The 18332-nt window shown below is 40.5% G+C and overlaps 1 protein-coding gene across 4 annotated transcripts in view; it reads right to left on the minus strand.

Moving 5' to 3' along the window:
• Positions 1-5743: 5743 nt before the first annotated feature.
• Positions 5744-18332, minus strand: part of LOC112986813 (potassium voltage-gated channel subfamily A member 5-like) — a 29514-nt gene continuing 16925 nt past the window's right edge. For 3 of the 4 annotated variants that reach the window (XR_003260117.2, XM_026106284.2, XM_026106285.2), the window contains one exon: positions 5744-6440. The gene's annotated coding sequence lies outside the window, so the exon portion shown is untranslated. Of the gene's footprint in view, positions 6441-7526; positions 7595-18332 lie in introns of all 4 variants that reach the window. The other variant, XM_026106283.2, reaches the window with a different exon arrangement.

Genomic DNA, 18332 nt, shown 5'->3' on the forward strand with positions numbered 1-18332 from the left:
GAGAGAGCTGCCTTTGAGGGAGGAGTGAGCAGTGAGTGAAAAAAGACTGGTGCTAGCAAGCGGTTTTTGCTGCAAGGAAAGTCTCTCCAGCCAGGACTGCATGGGAGAGAGCAGGGATTTTGCCAGGAAGAAGAAAGGTGGAGGTTTTGCCAGGATGTGTTTTTTAGGCATGATCTAATTCTACTCTCCAGTGGCCCCTTCCTCATGTCAAGCTCCCAGAAATGAAGAGTCCATGGAACAAAGGACTGGTTACCAAACTGAGCACACAAGGGTTGTAGCAGCAACCTCAAGCATTTTAAATCAACAGCAAACATCACATCCAAAAGTATCCCCTCCCTATCATTAACAAAACATATTTGGTTATTATTGGTTTTCTAATCCCAAAGGGACTCTTAATGTCTTACCTTTGTGACCTACAGAGCTAGAAAGTGTGTGTAGCATGTGCTATAGACAAAGGACAGTTAAAACAACTTTAAAATTGCAGGATTCCAAGCTCATTTGAAGAGAAAAAAAAGAACAGAACAACAACAAAAAAAGAAAATCAAATTCTTTATGCTTCTTGCCCAACCTCATTCTCCAGAAATAAACAAAGCCAAGCAGTTATTGTTTGGGCTGTGACAGAACGCCAGGATTTGGCCACACTTAATGAACAGTAATGAGAGCAATTGTCTCTATAGTACTGCATTAGTATTTTCTGCCTGCAACTGCTGTACCCAGGCAAAAATGCCTCAAGGCCTGCCCCAGCTGTACTGCCCCCACTGTGCAGTTAATGTGCTAAGAGGTACTGTTTTGGCCTACTAATCTTGTTCACACATGTTCCTGCTATATTTTATTTTCTGCATGCCTGTGCTGCAATCTTATTTACCAGCTTTTCAAGCCCAGAGGTAAAAAAAAAAAGAAAAAAAAAAAAAAGAAAAGAAATATCAAGAACAAAAAGAAAAGTCTGGAAGCTCACAGGAACGTCTTTGCGCATCTCACATAGACAGTAATATGCCCGGTCACTATTACCCTTACTTCCACATGACAAATTGCACCTCTGCACTGTGTTCCTGCCTACTTTTTCCCACTGGGCTGCACAAAGTAAAGGGATTTGTGGAGTGACAATTCAGATAATTGTATTTTTCCACTGTCCATGTCACGGAGATGTCTGTGCTCTGAATGAAGAGAATCCCACGTGCCCGTGCATGCCGTATGTAGTGTACTGGCTGCCTGCAGCTGTCCTTCTCTAGACCCATCTGTTAGAAATTGATGTTAATTTTGCTCATCTTGCCTCCTAAAAACCCAGCAATAACAATGAATGAACTTTGTGTTCAGTAGAGTGTTAGAAGCAGATTTACCTGTGCATATTATGGGCATTTGCTATGCAAGGTTTCTTTGCTGCAAACACACACAATCTGATGGACCTGAATCCCGCACTGAAACATCCCCTGGTAGTCAAATCCATGTATCATATTACAGTATCACAGAACCACACAGAATGGTTGAGGTTGGAAGGGATCTCTGGACATCATCTAGTCCAACCCTTCCTTCCCCCCCCCCCAGTCAAGCAGGGTCACCTGGAGCACATTGCACAGAATCACATACAGGTGGGTTTTGAATAACTCCAGAGAAGGAGACTCCACAACCTCTCTGGGCAGCCTATGCCTGAGTGTTATGTCACCTTCACAGTAAAGAAATTTTTCCTCATATTCAGATGGAACTTCCTGTGTTTCAGTTTGTGCCCGTTGCCTCTTGCCCTGTCACTGAGAAGAGTCTGGTCCCATCCTCTTGACACCCTCCCTTTAGATATTTGTATACATTGATAAGAGCACCTCTCAGTCTTCTCTTCTCCAGGCTAAGCAGGCCCAGCTCTCTCAGCCTTTCCTCATACAGGAGATGCTCCTGTCCCCTAATCATCTTCGTAGCCCTCCGCTGGACTCTCTCCAGTAGTGCCATGTCTCTCTTGCACTGGGGAGCCCAGAATTGGACACAGTACTGCAGATGTGGCCTCACCAGGGCTGAGTAGAGGGGGAGGATCACCTCCCTCGACCAGCTGGCAACACTCTTCCTAATGCAGCCCAGGAGACCATTGGCCTTCTTGGCCACAAGGGCACATTGCTGACTCATGGTCAACTTGTTGTCCATCAGGACTCCCAGGTTCTTCTCTGCAGGGCTGCTTTCCAGCAGGTCAACCCCCAACCTCTCCTGGTGCATGGGGTTATTCCTCCCCAGGTGCAGGACCCTGCACTTGCCTTTGTTGAACTTCATGAGGTTCCTCTCCGCCCAACTCTCCAGCCTGTCCAGGTCTCTCTGAATGGCAGCACAGCCCTCTGGTGTATCAGCCACTCCTCCCAGTTTTGTATTCAACTCTTTGTATCATATTCAAGTCTATAGATTTTAATCTATTACATTTCTTACTATTAAGGAGCTTTTTGTTGTGTTTCCTACCTACCTTGAACTTTTCTCCACATAATTATAGGCTTAAAGCCCAAGGACAGTGCTAGAGATGATTGGGGGACAAAGCCAAAGGGCTTTTTGCAAAAGCTTTTTTATCATTAGAAAATGTTAGTTTATTAAAGCCAAAACCTGCTAGCAAGGAAGTACCTCTGGAGGTTATGGTGATGTCAAATGATAATTCACTTTCCCATTTTCCCTGACAATTTCTAAATAAAGACTGTATTTTCAGATCAAAGATATTTTCATTTCATCCAAATTGGATTTTAAATAGTACCAAACTGATCTGATTACCCTAGTCAGAAATACCAGCTTCTTGAACCAGGAACATTTTTGCTATTTTAACTTTTCATTCCAGCTCAAAGTGGAAGTCATTCTCAGAATCTCCTAATTGTCAAAGAATGAGTAAACGCAGTTCTGCCACCAGCATGCTCTGATCCTGGCACGCAATATCCCAGGGTCTCAAATCTACCAGGGAAGTATCAATCCATCTAGATATATAACTCTTGTTGTGCAGACCACATAGCTAAGATTACTGTTCTTCAAATTAAAGGCTTTTGTTGTTATGCTTTGCTTGAACCCCCTTCCCAGTTTATTCCTTAAATAAGAACTTCTGTACTAGAGCAAACCAAAATCTACTCATCCCATGGCAGATACTTAAGGAATAATGTTAGAAGCAGAACACATCCTCCTAGTCTCTGTCAGAGGGCTGCACCCTACGGTAACCCTGCTTCTAATTCAAGATTTCTATCCAGGTTGTGCTTTGCTGGCTTTACCATAGCAGGAAGTAGACAGAACGTTCTGGTTTTTTACCATATATATTTTGCAATTCCATGCACTTGTCAGAATTTTGAAGAAGCTGTAGCAGTAAATTAATTATAAAGAGAAGTCTTCTCTTTGGATTGTGCAAATAGAAAACACCAGGCACTATAAACATTGACTGTTCTGGCAGCATGCATCAGAGGAGCGGGGCAAGAAAAGGAATGAAGCCAAAGGCCGTTGGCTGTCCACAATCACAATAATCTGTTCAAGTAAACAAGTTCCTGCAGGAAGTCAAAACTTGCTTTCCATCTTCTGATAATGATAAGGAGAAGTTAGAAAGAAATTAATGAATATTCTTTTGGCAAAATAGAAGCAGTCATTCACTTAAATGAAAGAAGACATCGTATACTAGTAATTCTAATTATAAGCCAGCCCTCGCTGCCTGTTTACATGAATGTATCATTACTGATTGCAGATGTCTAGATGTGTATACTGTATCTCTGAGAAGCAACAGGAGGCAGAAGCTGTCATTTTTGTTAGAGAAAAAAAAATGTGAGTGCAGGCAACAGTGTGGTGAGTAAGATAAGTCTTGCTGGAAGTGAGTCTCTAGAGACAGAGTCGGACTAGTTGCCTGTGCAGTCTGAGGTCACAGCTGTAACATGCATATAATCTTATATCAAGGTGTGCCCCTGGAAGGTAGAAGAAAAAAGACTTCCGTCATCCCTCTCAGTCCTCAAACATCTCTCTGGAGGTCCTATTGCCTTTCACCTGTGACAACTATACTGAATCAATTCAGACTTCATTTGATTTAAATGGGACAGTTTTCAATTTACTCAATTTAAAATCCCGAACATGGGCCTGGAGCACAGCATTAAATGGAGAAGGATGAGAAATGTCTTTCTTTGAATACTTTGTAAATTAACTATATTTGATGAAGTCTTATCTGCAGCAAAGATGTGTTCCCAAACCACTGAAATTGATAGAAAATTTCTCATTGAATTTCATTAAACTTTGGATACCCAAAGGAATATTGTGGCAGTAAATGCTACCTTTGTACAATGGCCTCAACTTTCTTCTGCTAGTAAACATTTTCTAACAAATCTGCCAAGAAAAGCCACAAAGCAGAAGAGACATTGGAGGGTATGTCCTGCTCTAAGGGATTTTAATGTCTGTGAATGCTTATAACCCACAGAGGTTTGACAAGTTCACTCGAAGATCAAAGCCTATTTCCAGACACACAAAAATCTATTCATTACAGTCACAGTTCTGCAGCTATTTGTGCATCTGTGTAGTCTGTTCACATCAGCTAGGGATACTCTTAAGCACAGAATTGAACACCTCAGTAGATCTACCACTACAAAAGAGAAGCACAGAAAATCAAGGGGGTGGGAAAGAAGTTGAACATCCATGTGACAAGGTGCAGGCCCACCAGTTAGAGGAACAAGGCTTGCGTCACCCCATAGATTCCTCAGATCAAATTACTCTTTTATTTTTTTCCTTGCTAGAGAAGATTAAGAAAAACTCAAATTCCTTTAAAAGGTTGTTGTTCATATAAGCAAGTTTCAGTTAAATGTAGCTACGCTTTCTGGTCCTCAGTGGATAAAAAACAGAAGAGCTCCACTAATCTCCAAGAATTGAGGCTAGCTTATGCCAGCTGAGAATCTCTCTGAAAGACTCCAAAATGGCTGAACATTCGTTTTGAACATTCAGTTCAAAAAGTAGCAAGAGAAAGCATTATTCTCACGCAAACTTCTCAGAGACTTTTCTTTTCAGTGAACTTCTTCAAACAGCAAAGCAAAACAACCCCCATCCCTTGGGTCTGCTGCTTTGGTGCTCACTGAGACCTTAGTATTGTCTGTGCTCTGCCTCAAAAGTAGGGTACATGAGCAAGTCAGTAGGATGCAGATTCTTACAGGTATTTGATGTACCATGCTCAAAGTATTCAGCTAGCTTACTTCCACTGGAAGCCATATGCTTGGATCTCATCTAAGACAACTGCTTACTCTCAGAAAGAAAATCCATGCTAGGCTGCTCAACCTAACCCAGGTCTTTGCATGTGATCAATCTACTAGGTTACATTCCATCTTAATCTTACAAAGACTACAGCTCCAAAAGGTTATGCTGACACTCCTCAGGCACTTCTGTATTCTGTGACAAAGGACATACTGCAGTCTTTTATTTATCCCTGAGCTGCAGTGACATAACAGACATGCAGCCTGATGAAATGGGTACTACTCCATTGACTCACATGGCTAATAATACCAGTTCTAAACTTTGGCCATGGTGTAAAATGTAATAAACGTACATATTTAGGGAGCAGGGAAATCTACTTTTCAAGTCCAAAATAGCCTTATGGAGACATATTCCTGAACTGAATTTACTGGTCACTGGTATATTTTCAGCACTTCAAATCACACATCAGGAGACTTTCAGGGTGTGACAGATACAAATAGATTACTCTACATCTGTATTTACATCTATATCTAATCTATATCTAATTATCAATCATTGTTATTCAAAAACTTTTATCACTGCTATGCACATATGATATTCTGCAGGAAGAAGAGAATTTTATTGAGTTTAGAAAGGGCAAAAGGCATAAAGAATACAGGTAATGCACATTTTTCAAATAGCAACATAAGCAGGAAAAGAAATGTTCAAGTCAAAGTCACATTAAAAATTAGAGTAATCTTCAGAGGCATTCTAGACTTGTATGTACAGCATTTTTATGCTAAAAGTTGAATACTAACTCCAGAGATGCAACACATCAAGAATACAAAATAAATAAACAAAGATGAGTGCCAAAAAAGAAAAAGCACAAATGCCTTAATTTTATTCCAGAATGATGAGAAATTTGGATATGAAAGAGCCATGGTAGAAGATATCTAATGTATAAGAAAAACTCATTTATGATATATTTCCAAACAAAATCTCAAGTAATAAAGTCTCCTTGTGCCCGAGAGTGAGTTCAAAGTAGCTTTTAAACTTTTATGGGGCCTCAGCATACTCCTTTTGTGGTGCTGAATAATTTCCATATGATATAAACCTCCAAGCAGAACAGATTTTCAACAATTTGAATAAAAGAATTCTAATTCACTGAGGATGTATTCTTGATGGAGACATCATGGTTATTTATCCAGGTGAAAGTTTTTCAGCAATGTCTCCTAACTGAAGATGGTTTGAGAACAAGGAATAAACAGATTTGGTTTCAGTCTCTGCAGCAATTTCTTCCTAATGGGCAGCATCTGTAGGAGAAAAGCAATAAGCCTTTTGTAATGTGAAAAGTTATAGTCAATATCAAGAGCAAATCGTTAGGATCCACATCAGATACAGAATTATGGCCAAATGAAAGATGCACCATTATTTCACTGTCTTCGTAAGGGAGTTAATATTCATTGAGTGTCATCAAGCACCATGAGTGGATATCCTGCTGGAAAAGTCTCTTCACCAGTTTGTTTACATAACCAAATATCCTGCAGAAAAACTTTATTTTTCACCTCTTAGAGTTCTTGCAAGTTAGATTTTTAAGGCAGATTTTTTTCCAAAGAAAAATAGGCCAGTCTCCCTGCAGTAATATATACAAATGAAGGCATATGTTTCTGCTTGCCATGAATACAGTGAATACAACTACCCCTTCAAGCTGGATATTTGCACATGCTTATTGATTCAGGTGGCCAAACGACTATTTGCAATGGACAAATTTCTCCTGACTTCAAAGCTGAACTAAGGCCTAAATACCTAAGCTTTTTTCTACTTCCAAACTCTCTCTCTGAAAATATGGACTACAAATATCCTCTCCCAGGAGATTAGCCCTGGAACTTTATTGGGCCTAAAGTTACGATCAAACGATGTCCTAATAAAAACAGTGGCTATTGAATAGTAAATAAAATGTGTTCCAAAGACAACAAACTATGATTACAATGACTTTCATTTTTTGTGTAATTAAAGAAAAAAATTCTTTGTATATTGAAAAATAAAAAGACAGGATATATGGGAATAAGTTAAATAGATGCAAATATAAATGTAAAAAACCCAGAAGATTGGTTAAAACCAATATATATTTAGATAATGTATATATATGTGTGTACACACACACACACACACTTATATATACAGATATTCCCAAATAGCTTCCCAGGTAGCCTCTTTAAGACAAAATAGAAAAAAAAAAAAAAAGGAAAAAAAGAAAAAGGATTATACAAAGTATCTTAGCTTAGAGGATCAAAGAAATTGTTTTCAGCAAGATCTGGAAGGGAGGAAGAAGTATTATCATAACTGCACACCTCAAATGTACTACTTCACATACACCCGCATGACTTAAATCAAATCACCTGAAATGCCATGATTAAACAGCATCTTTTTTCAGTGCGTGTTCAAATGCCTCACTCTATCAGGCACCCTGAAAAGGCAACGAGGAGGGAGAGCTGCACATTATTGTGTATTGAGTATTGCATCCCTGGGACCACGCGACCACCTTGCTGATGGTTGGAGAAGGCTGCCCTGCCACTATGTTCCTGTTTCAGCAATGGTTTCTGCAGTCCTGACAAAGCTGAAGGATGACTTCTGTGAAAAAAGGCAGAGTGAAATCCATTTGGAAGATTTTGAACTGAATCTATGCAAAATAAAATAAACATTTCTCCCCACGCCCAAAGAAAAGAGGCACTGAGCTTCAAACAAAAGAGCTGTCCATGTGGTATTCTGCAGGGAAAACTCAGAGCCAGAGCTGGTGCCCTTTGAAGTTAAGGAAAAGCTCCTGCTGCCCTTTATGATGCAGGAATGAGGCCCAGATTCCTGACTGAATTGAAAAATAACAATGGTAATAGTCTTCCTAAGCTCTGAACAGCTCTCTGCAAATCCCTGTTTTGCTCCGTTGACTATAGGAGACATCAAGGTGACTGGGTCCCTAACTTAGATGTTTTACTTACATACTTAAAACTAGTCAAGCTGAAAATAATAGTTGTGTAGAAGGGCTCCTGATTTTCTTGCAACTGATTCCCTCAGAATAAAGCTCAGCCAGGCCAGAATGGCAGATCTGAACAGAAAAATAGGGAATGACATTTCAAAGTTAAACATTTGGCTTTTCTACCAATTTTACTGATTCTATCTTTTTTCCCCCCTAGTGATTCATGTTAACTAGAATCAAATTTGAATATTTTGTCATTTTTTTCAGGGTATTTTTGCACTTTTCTTCTTTCTTTTCTCCCTCTGAAGGAAAGCAGGAAGTAATGCAAAATGAAAGTTGGAAAAAGACAGGAACTCTAAAAGAGAAATAATTCCAAATCAATTCAATTGATGTTAAATTAATTGGAGCCTTACATTTTTATGTAAAATACAAAAATTCTGAATGCTGCAGAAGTGGCATTTTGATATTATTTGGTTATATTTTTTCTCTTGCAATGTCTTCTTGATTAAGACTTTTCAGCCATTTTAAAGGCACAAATATTAAAAGCCCCAGCAATCTGGCATCTGGAGCCATAATCTTTCAGAGCGGCGTACAGAGAGATCTGTTTTGGGCAATAGAGTATCCATGGTATGATATAGTAGTATATGCAGTACAAGCAAGGATAACACGGGGTGAGAGATTAATATTCTGCATCGTAGTGTGCTCTGTTATTTTTATCCTGCTGTTTCTTTCACTCACCATCCCATGACTCACACCCCCCCCACACACTGGAATTTCTATCCCAGTCTTGTGGCTCACTAGTGTGCTATGGAAGACAATGCCGTGGACAGCACAACTGCATGAGCTCCAGGTCACTCTAAAAAACAAAGAGAGACAACATAACTTACTGCTTTGTCCTACAGCTGCAGTGTCTTTAGCAAATTGTCTTCAGTATTTGTTAGGGTTGCTGTTTGTCCTGTATTTATTGCCTTGGTCATGTGCCTGGATAGGAAGGTGGTAGAAATGTTCAATTTACAGATAGTTATATGGGTAGTTGACACCTTACAAGCCTTTAGAAAGCTCACAGGGCTCCTCCTGTGAGGTGATGAGGGCCTCACGGGAGACAGGTTAGTGAAATTCAGTATCAGTAAATCAACTGGGATAAAAGTAAAATGCTCCTTCATTAACTGCATCATCTCAGGACATGATCTTGGATGCCACGCTAGACAGACCATTGAGGATCTGTACTTCATGAGGCCAAAACACAGTTACTTGATGTGGGAAGGAAGGACCAGGTCATAAAAAAATATCCCTACTAATTGCATATGTAGGCACCATAAACCAAAGTGCAAAACATCACAATCCCAAGCCAGTCTGCTGCTGTATAACCCTGCATTCACACTTCTTAGGAGATTCAGTTTTTCAAATGCCCAGGTTCTGGCCTCTGTTTAACCCCAGAAGTGACAGGGCGTTCACCTATTAGGACCTCAGGGTCAGGCTCTACCAGGTCTCAGAAATTAGGATGGTCAGAGGAAATACAGTTACTCTCTTGTTTCGCCAAGCTGAGTGCTCGAGCTCTTCTCCAAGATTCCCAGTTCCCTCCTTTGGCTGTATTTGAACTTTCATCTCCAGCTTCCTGAGGGCATTTTGTAAGCAGTCAGAAGCAATGGTCACAGAGGATTCACACTTCGTATGAACAAGTGAATATTCCCTGTGCTAGAGGGAGTACCTCAGCATCACTTCAATCAGCAACTGGACAATATACCACCCTTACAAAAAGATTCTTACCAGGAAATAACCACTGACTGAAGCTAGAAGGCTGCTGCTTCTTCCTTTTTGGCCCTGTGACTTTAAAAAATGAAATTCTCCACTAGAAGGAGTCAAAGATCCCTTGCCCACAGAATACCTACAACCTGGTAGAAAAGGCATTTATGTGGGGAAAGGGAATTAAAATCCTAACTCGGGGCTGTGGATTCCACTCAGTAGTAAGATTCCCATTTACTTACTGGAGCAGTGAGCTCTCTGAGGACTTTTTTGGTTACCTAGCTGAAGTAATTCTGCTGAAATGGTAGGAGTAGCTTGCTTCCAGAGTAAGGTGAGCAGAGGGATCATTTGTGCTCCAGTGTGTTATTCCAACTTTCAAAGAGAACTTCACCAGAAGGTTTCAACTAGCTTTTTATCTCATCCTTTTAGATTGCCTGGCCTCCTGCTTTTCCATTCTCTCAAAGCTAATACTGGAGAAGACAAAGCATGTTGTATTCCTGTGTCTGTTTTGTTCTCCAAATTAGCCTGGGGGCAAAAATATCCTGCCACGTCCACTCAAGTCCTTCATGGGGATTTCTGATGGTGAACCAGGGGGCAATGAGTCCTGTGTTGGTGAAGTAGCCTAATGCAGCAAACACACTTCACTCTTCAGCGTCCAGATGCCAACTCAAGTCACCCATCACATCCTCTGCTCTCTTCTATTGTCCATTCCCAATGACTGGCTACCTGGAGGGCAGCAGATATGCAAGCGAGAGAAGGAAGACTGAAGGCTTGTACATCCTCACCACATTCAAATGTCAGGTCTTCACTGAACACAAAGGGCAGAAGCTTCCCTTAGTCCACCCTCAATCTAGAAATGTGACTGCAGCACACCAGTCACATCATGTCTCCCAGACAATTCCACCAGCTGGAGGACACTCACAGCAAGAGGACACTCACAGCAAGAGCCAGAGGATGATGTGACTAGAGACCTGAAATGAAAACTGAGTAAATTGCAGTAGAAGCTTCCACCAGAATCTCTTCCACTAGAATCAGCAACCTCAGGACAACAAATGCTGTTGCAGTTTGAAAGATGATATGGAAGAAGGGAAGAAGGGAAGAAAAAGCTAAGGGGAATTGGAACAGCCAAAGAAAAGCCTGATAAAGCAGCAGTGTCCTGCTGTGAGCAGCTGTGAGTGTTCTGTTCAGTAGATAATATCCCAGGCTCCTTGGTATTACTGACTCAAAGACAAGTTTTCACTTGTCAAATCCTTATCAGCAGTCCTTTAGAGTAATGTTTGTCCTAAACTGCAGTCTCTTGTCCTGAACTTGTGTTTGTCTGGAGCTGTTCTAAGCTAATTATGAATTAAACAGGACTCTGACAATATCTTACTTTCCAACCTTGTCTTATCATCTGAGAGGCATGAAAGGCCAGGAAAGCAATTGCTCAGAACAGCTGGGGAACCACTTGCAAAGAGGACCCCTCCATTCACATCAGGTTGGTACTGGGTTTCTGCACTTCTTCACCCTCACCTCTTCCAGGAGAGGAAACAAACACCAGGAAAGAAGGATGCAGAGGCACAGTCCAATGAGCTCATTTGTAGTCAGCTGTTACATGGAATAGAACAGGGGCAGGGACTTCTCCAGTTAATCACCTTCTCTGAATGATGTTAGGCCCTCAGAAGAAAGGTTAAAAGAATTCCCCCAATGACATTTTAGACTGAAAGATCACATTTCCTGGCCAGTAACTGTGCAATTGTTCCTGGTCAGTCTAAACCTGTTGCTAACTGAAACAACAAAAAGAATTGTCTCACTCGGTGTGACTTCACAGGACAACCGTGAACACCATGAAACATGCAGTAGAGGATAACAAAAGAGAAGTTTAAAGGGAGGATTTCTGTGTCTTGTCACATTGCCAGATGCATCAGTCAGGTGGATGAATAAAGCCTGACCTACTATACTCTTCTGTGTTATGCGTCAAGCCCTGGGTGGGATTGCTTGTGAAAAAGAGAGCACCAAAAGTATAAACTCATTCCTTCAGCAGATATCTGCTTGGGATGGTAAAAAGCCAGTTCAAACTCCAAGTTGGCAGCATTCTGACGAGGGACTTGAACCTGAGTCTCTCATGTTGATTCTCTCCTCCTTTCACTTCACATGAAAAATTAAGTGGTTGAAGCTTATGCAGGAAGCAAACCAGAAATCATGGGGTGTGAAGTACGGTATACCCAGTCAACTTCAGAGTTGAAGATCACAAAGGACTTCAGTCAACTAGCTGTCAAATAGAGCAGCCGACAGTGTTTTCTCACTACTGCCAGCCTCCTGGAAGGATCGTTCATCTCTGACAGCTTGGGAGGCTGAGACCAACCCTCCACACCCTCCTCCCCTTCTTGCTCTTTCAATGAAAAGGTCACTGAAGCTCTGATTCTGTGACTGGTGGTTGGTGTCATTATAGACTTCTAGCTTGGATATTTACATCCTTACCTAACAAAATGTCTTTTGGCATTGTTAAGCCACAAAGCCATGAAACGTTTCTTTTATGAACACATGCCATTTTAGGCCTACACCTAGCAAGCTCCATCCTAATCTGCTAGCAAATTTCCCTTACTTATTTTTAAAAAGATTTTTAGTAGAGATTCTAGAAAAAAGTAAAACTATTAGGATTTTATTTTAGTGATTCAGGAGAAGGAGTTTTGACCTAGAAGGTAAACTAAATCCTAAACTATATACAATGACGATTTATTTCTGGATAGCCTTGATCAAATCACCTGATGTCTGTACACTGCATTCCCTGCAACTGCAGCTTCACGGTAAATGGATGCCCACCATTGGATATAAATGTTGTTGGGCACTGAAAGCAACACAGAAAGATACTAGTTTCTTGCTCAGTGCATCACTGAAAAGCACTTAAAGTAACTGATGCAGCCTTAAGGATAGAACAGAATCTTTAAAGTCATAAGTGTAACCAGTTTTATGACAAGTATTATAGTACTGTATTTGGAACAAGAGTTAACAGGAAAGGAATCTGCAAAAAACAAGCATCACTACTTGACATTGCAGCACCATAGATGTGTGAGATAATTTTTCATCTTACAAAGAGCTCGTGTCTTAAGATGAAAGGTTCATAGTTTACTTTCTCAAGAATCTACAAGTATATTTTGGACTTATCACTATTAACAGATTTGCAATTTTTATACTTATTCTGTACACAAATGAACTAGCAGCCAATCTCACTGTAACTTAAGTAAGATCAGCACCAGATGGAGAGCAGACTTCCTTATTAAGGGATTTTATGAAAAGAATAATTGAGCAAACACACCTTTGAAATCCAATAGTGATACTGAATATTGTAACAGGCTTGCCCAAGAAATTAGCTGATGCCAATTGGATTCAGTATTAAGTTATTGACAAATATTCTAATTTCGTAGAATGGGACAATATCAAGCAGTTTGTCAGTATCCTCCCCTTGAACTGCACTCTTGCTAAAACAGGACGCTGAGCTCGATTCTGATCCCTGTGCAGCTGATGGCAAGGCTCCAGGAGTCTTCCACTGGATCAGGACCAGGTCTATTGTTTCTAAGACAGACACTGGCATCTACCAAAACTGCACACTTCAACTGCCACCGTAAGGGTTAAATTATCTCTTTCATTTCTATGCATCCAATTTAATCAAATCAGACTTCGTATGTTCAGTGATATGAGAGCCATCATTCTGTGGCATCATTTTTCTTCTGTCCCTTCTTCTGCACAGGCTCTATGAGGGCAGACATCTTTCTCTGTGAGCTGGGAAGGAAGATCAGGAACAAAGTACCTTAAGAATAAGGCAGGGACTACTGAAACAACACCATCCCTCTCAATATAAAGTAACACCAAGTCATGTTCCTGGTCCTACAGCTGTCAATAAGGGCAAATTCAGGCAGGTGAGGCAATGCTGAGTCTGACAGAACACAAATTCAACAGCTGCTGGTAGAACCCGTATGAGGTGATGTCTCTGAGCCTCACAGAGGCTGTCAAAACTTGAATGACAGCTTGATAAGCCACTTTCACTCACGTTTTTTGTAGCTGTTCAAAGAACCAGGCCATTTACAAATTGAAAACGAGGAAAAGGATGTTTCATCTGAGTCCAACACATCCACAGCCAAGAGATGCAGTTATACTTTCACTATAACACTTCAACATCTCCTCAGAAACAAGATTACTGACACCAGAATGCCTAATGGACCCAGTCAGTGCCCTATGGAGCCCTTAATCATTCATTGTCATTCTTCCTAACTTATGCCACTCGCCAGCCTTAACTTGGCCTCCTAGAAACTACAGAAACCCAAAATCAAATGCCCCCAAATCAAAATAACAAAATTACAGCAGATCATAACATCCCATTCCATATTCAAAGGACTGTCTTCCACTGACTGTGTTAGTCATTTCTTCCCATGAAGTCTGCACCTGCTTAACGTCAACTGTTACTGACACCTCTGGTGTCCTCATGGGAGGAGACTAGGCAAGCATCCTCAATGGTCTTGTTTCACTGAATATATGTAATTTCTGTGGAAAGGTAGACATGAGATAGAGAAGCTGGCAAATGCCCAATTTATTTACAGTGGTCAGGACAAAAGGAAATTTTGAGGAACTTCAGAGAAAGAGGAAAGAGCTAGATGAATACACACCAAAAATTTGCAGCTATATAATTTGGAAAGGAAAAATACTTACATGCATCACAGGGATCTAAATGTTTATATACATGCTGAAATATGTATATAAATGTATATGAATGTATATTAAAAAAACAATCAGTTTAAAGAGGAACTAGCCAGAGTGTTCATTAGCATCTAAATCTGAATGAGCCTAACTCTTGCCACAGTGAACATCCAGGGGGTTTGGCAGCAACCAGTTCAGGCTTACTTTCCACTTCAGTCATAGGTAGACTTTATGGAAATATTCAGATTATCCAGAGTTTAAAAAACAAAACAAAACAAAAAACCCCCCACGGAATAGATTGCTACTCCACCCACCTTTTTAAACACTCATTCCTATGTACCAGTGCGGCATGCTGTGATGTTATAGAAGGCCTTTCAATATCAGATTGTCACTTGTAACTCCCCAGATACATTTTCTTGAAGGAAAGCCCAAAGTCCCATTTGCCTCAAATTCTGTCTACCTTCTGCAGCTCCCTTTTTTCCAGGTTAAGCATTACACCCTGATGATGACACGCAGCCTTATATAGTGCCATGTGATGCCATTCTAGAGAGCACAGAAACAAACTGAATCACAATTTTGGTTCAGAGCTGACAGTGCATAACAATTATCTCATCCCCAACCTTTTTCAAAGTGTTTTCATTGTGATTTTTTTCACGAGTCCAGAGCAAAACTCAGACACATTCCTACTCTCTCCAACAGGCACTGGAAAAGGTTCCTGACAGCTCTTGATCCTACATCTGTTGAAACCTGTAGCAAAATCCCCATTCAGTTCTATAGCAGAGGATGAGCCCTTTGGTGTTCAAACACAACTCAAATCAAAGAAGAGTTGTGCAAGCTTCTCTGTGGCCTCAGTTCTAGTCATTGGTGAGTTTTGCAGCTAGGAATGGTAAAGAATTTTTCATGTCTTATAAGATTAAATTACTCTCCATCCATTACCCATGAGATGCAAGGAGAGCTAAGGTGTTATCTGCCCATCAGGCAGCACAGATCATTCTCAATGCTTCTCTAGGTCTGATTCTTCTGAACTTGTCCTGAGAGATACCAATTGCCTTCAACACCCACAGGTGACAAAAGGAACTTTGCACCTAAAAAAACTGCTCAGCATCTTAAAGAATTATGCTCTTTGCAGCAAATTATAATGATGGCATGTCTCCCTATCAATGACTTTCAATATCTTTCCTGAGTGATCAGATAACTTTTAAAATTGAGGATTGTCTACTTATAGAAAGGTCATGTTTAGTCTGGTTAGTTCAACCAGACCAAGTCCTGCATAGTCATTCTCCTTGAAAATAATATAGTTTTAATTTGTTTTCATATTCCAAAGTGGACTAAGTTACACTGAGTCAGCCTACCTTCACTCCAGATGTGACTGTTCATAGATGAGTTTGCTCCATTTGAAGTCATCACACTTCAGATCCAGCCTTTTCTTCATTCAGATTAAGTTTCCCAAGTGTTCCCACCCTACGGCTTTAAAAAAAACCCACCTCCAATGCCTGGTCTTTCTCTATAGCAGGAAGATTGTTGTAACATCCTGATTGTAAGGTCTGAAGGGCCATAGTAAGGTCCCTGTTACAGCCATTGCCTTTTCTCCAAACAAATGTAGTTGTCACCAAAATATGTAAAACTATGCCATAGAAACTTAGAGATGATTCTCAGAACATACACATTTTGTGGCAATGCCCCAGATAAACTTCTGTCCCCAAATACCTTATGATTAATCACCTTGGGGAAAAACAAAAGGTAAAGCCCAATTATGTGGGGATGTGGCTTTTTTCCTGTAAAAGATGCTTTTCTAAGATAGTCCCTGGTTTTAGTGTGTGGGCTTGTAGCACTATTTTGAAAAGCCACTGAGCAGCTGGTCCTCAAGTGAAAGTCGATAACCTGTAGGTAGCTTTTGGGGAAGCTTTTTGAAATCTCTTCATGTAAAATGATTTCACAAACTGCCTGTATGCCATTCTTGGGCTATTGTAGCAGACTATTTCAAAACGGTCAAGAGAAAATGGCAGGTTCTGCTCTAGTTAGTTTGCAGCAGACTCCATTCTATTTATTCTGCAGTGAAAGAATATAAAGGGAAGCAAAATCCTGTACAAGCTTTCACCGAAGGTTTTTCTAGAACTTGGAAGTCCACACTGGACACAAAGCTAGGTGTTTTGGGCCTCTGCCCCTCTTCTGCAGTGGTTCTTCCAATTCAGAAGAAGGCTGCTTTTTCACAGAATAGGACAGGCTGAGTATTCAACAGCAGTGAGTCGGACACCATGACATTATAAGATTAACTTAAAAATCAAATTTTAAGTATGGGGCTCTTTCTGTTTACCTTCTGATTATTACATTCTGTCTTCTTTGCATGATAAAAAGCTACAGTTGTTGCTAGTGTCTGGCCTGGTGTTCATGTTTTAAGGGATACCTGAAGAAATCCTTCACTACATTTATGACAAATTGCTGCAGTCTTTTTTAACAATGGCAGCAGATCAAACATGCCTTTTAACCCCCACACAGATTTTTCCATATGCAAAGCTATCAAGTTTAAGTACCCTGCCTTCAGGATGATCAATAACTTCGGCCCAAGGTATTTAGAAAATCAACTAAGAGCTCTAAGTTGATGATTACAGTCAGTGAATCTCTTCATCACGCACAGCAAAACCTCCTACCATAAAAGAGCAGGAAATAACACTTCCTTCTGGACTGGGCCAAAGCTTGGAGGATAAAGAACAAACTTCAAGATGCACTTTCTGACCCGCCTTCTCAGACATCATATATTGCTAATACATGTATATCTATATTTCCTTTCTAAAAACCTCTGATTCTCCACTGCTCACACCTCTCACCATGAGGAGAGGATGAAAGAACCAGCACCTGAAGGATGTAAAACATGAAGGAAAAAAGTGTGACCACACAATCCTTAGGAATAAGGTATTAGTTTCCCAATTAGGAAATGTGCCCTCTGCTCCACATCCAGGCACTGCGTGATCCTGGGCAAGACATTTAGGGCTTAGCTGTGCTTTTTAGGTTCAGTCTTAGACACAGCACAATAGTCTGCTCTGCTTTTCTCCCCCTTCATACTCTAGGCCAGAAGGTCCTATAGCAAATGCCAGCATTGGCCTTACAAATATGGATAGTTGTGGGTAAGTAAGGAGGAATCAACCACCTCTCTGTAGGGTGCTTTATGCTTAGAAAAGCAAATAGGATGAGCAATTACTCAGTTCCAGGAAATAAAGGATCTACAGGTGACGCTGCTGCTGGGCTGGGCTGCTAAAAGGCATGTAAGTCAATCTACTTAAAGCCACTCTATTTAAAGTGTAATAGTAAAGAGACGGTCTTCTTGTAAACTCTCCCCTTCCTTCCTCCTACCCCTCCAATCTCTCCACTTCAGTGCAGCAGCAAAGAACACAAGCTTTAAGTTGCTCTCTTTGTTTCCTTAAGTTGTAAAACATCAGAATGGCACGAGATGGACCTTAATGAATCTGACCCCAAACTCACTGAAGTCAAGGGGAGTCTTGCTCTCTCAGTTAAAACAGATGTTGGAGCAAGGTAGAATTCTGAAAAACGTTCAGAAAGTACCACCAGAAGTATCTATGTGTATCTATCTATGCAAGCCATTAACTGTCATATTTCTAAACACAAGTCTGCTTCTCACTGTTATTCTGTAACCCCCATCTAATCAGTATTTGCTACAGCTCAGAGAGGAAGTCTGTGAATATAACCTGGTGTATAATGTATTTCATTCATAATGTCTTTTCTGTATTGGTAGACTGAGAGTTTAGGGGAGCTAATGTAATAACTTTTACGTAAGAAGAGAGGTATTAATTTAGGTCTTTCTTTC

Source organism: Dromaius novaehollandiae, chromosome 1 (genome assembly GCF_036370855.1).
Source record: "Dromaius novaehollandiae isolate bDroNov1 chromosome 1, bDroNov1.hap1, whole genome shotgun sequence".
Lineage (NCBI taxonomy): Eukaryota > Metazoa > Chordata > Aves > Casuariiformes > Dromaiidae > Dromaius > Dromaius novaehollandiae.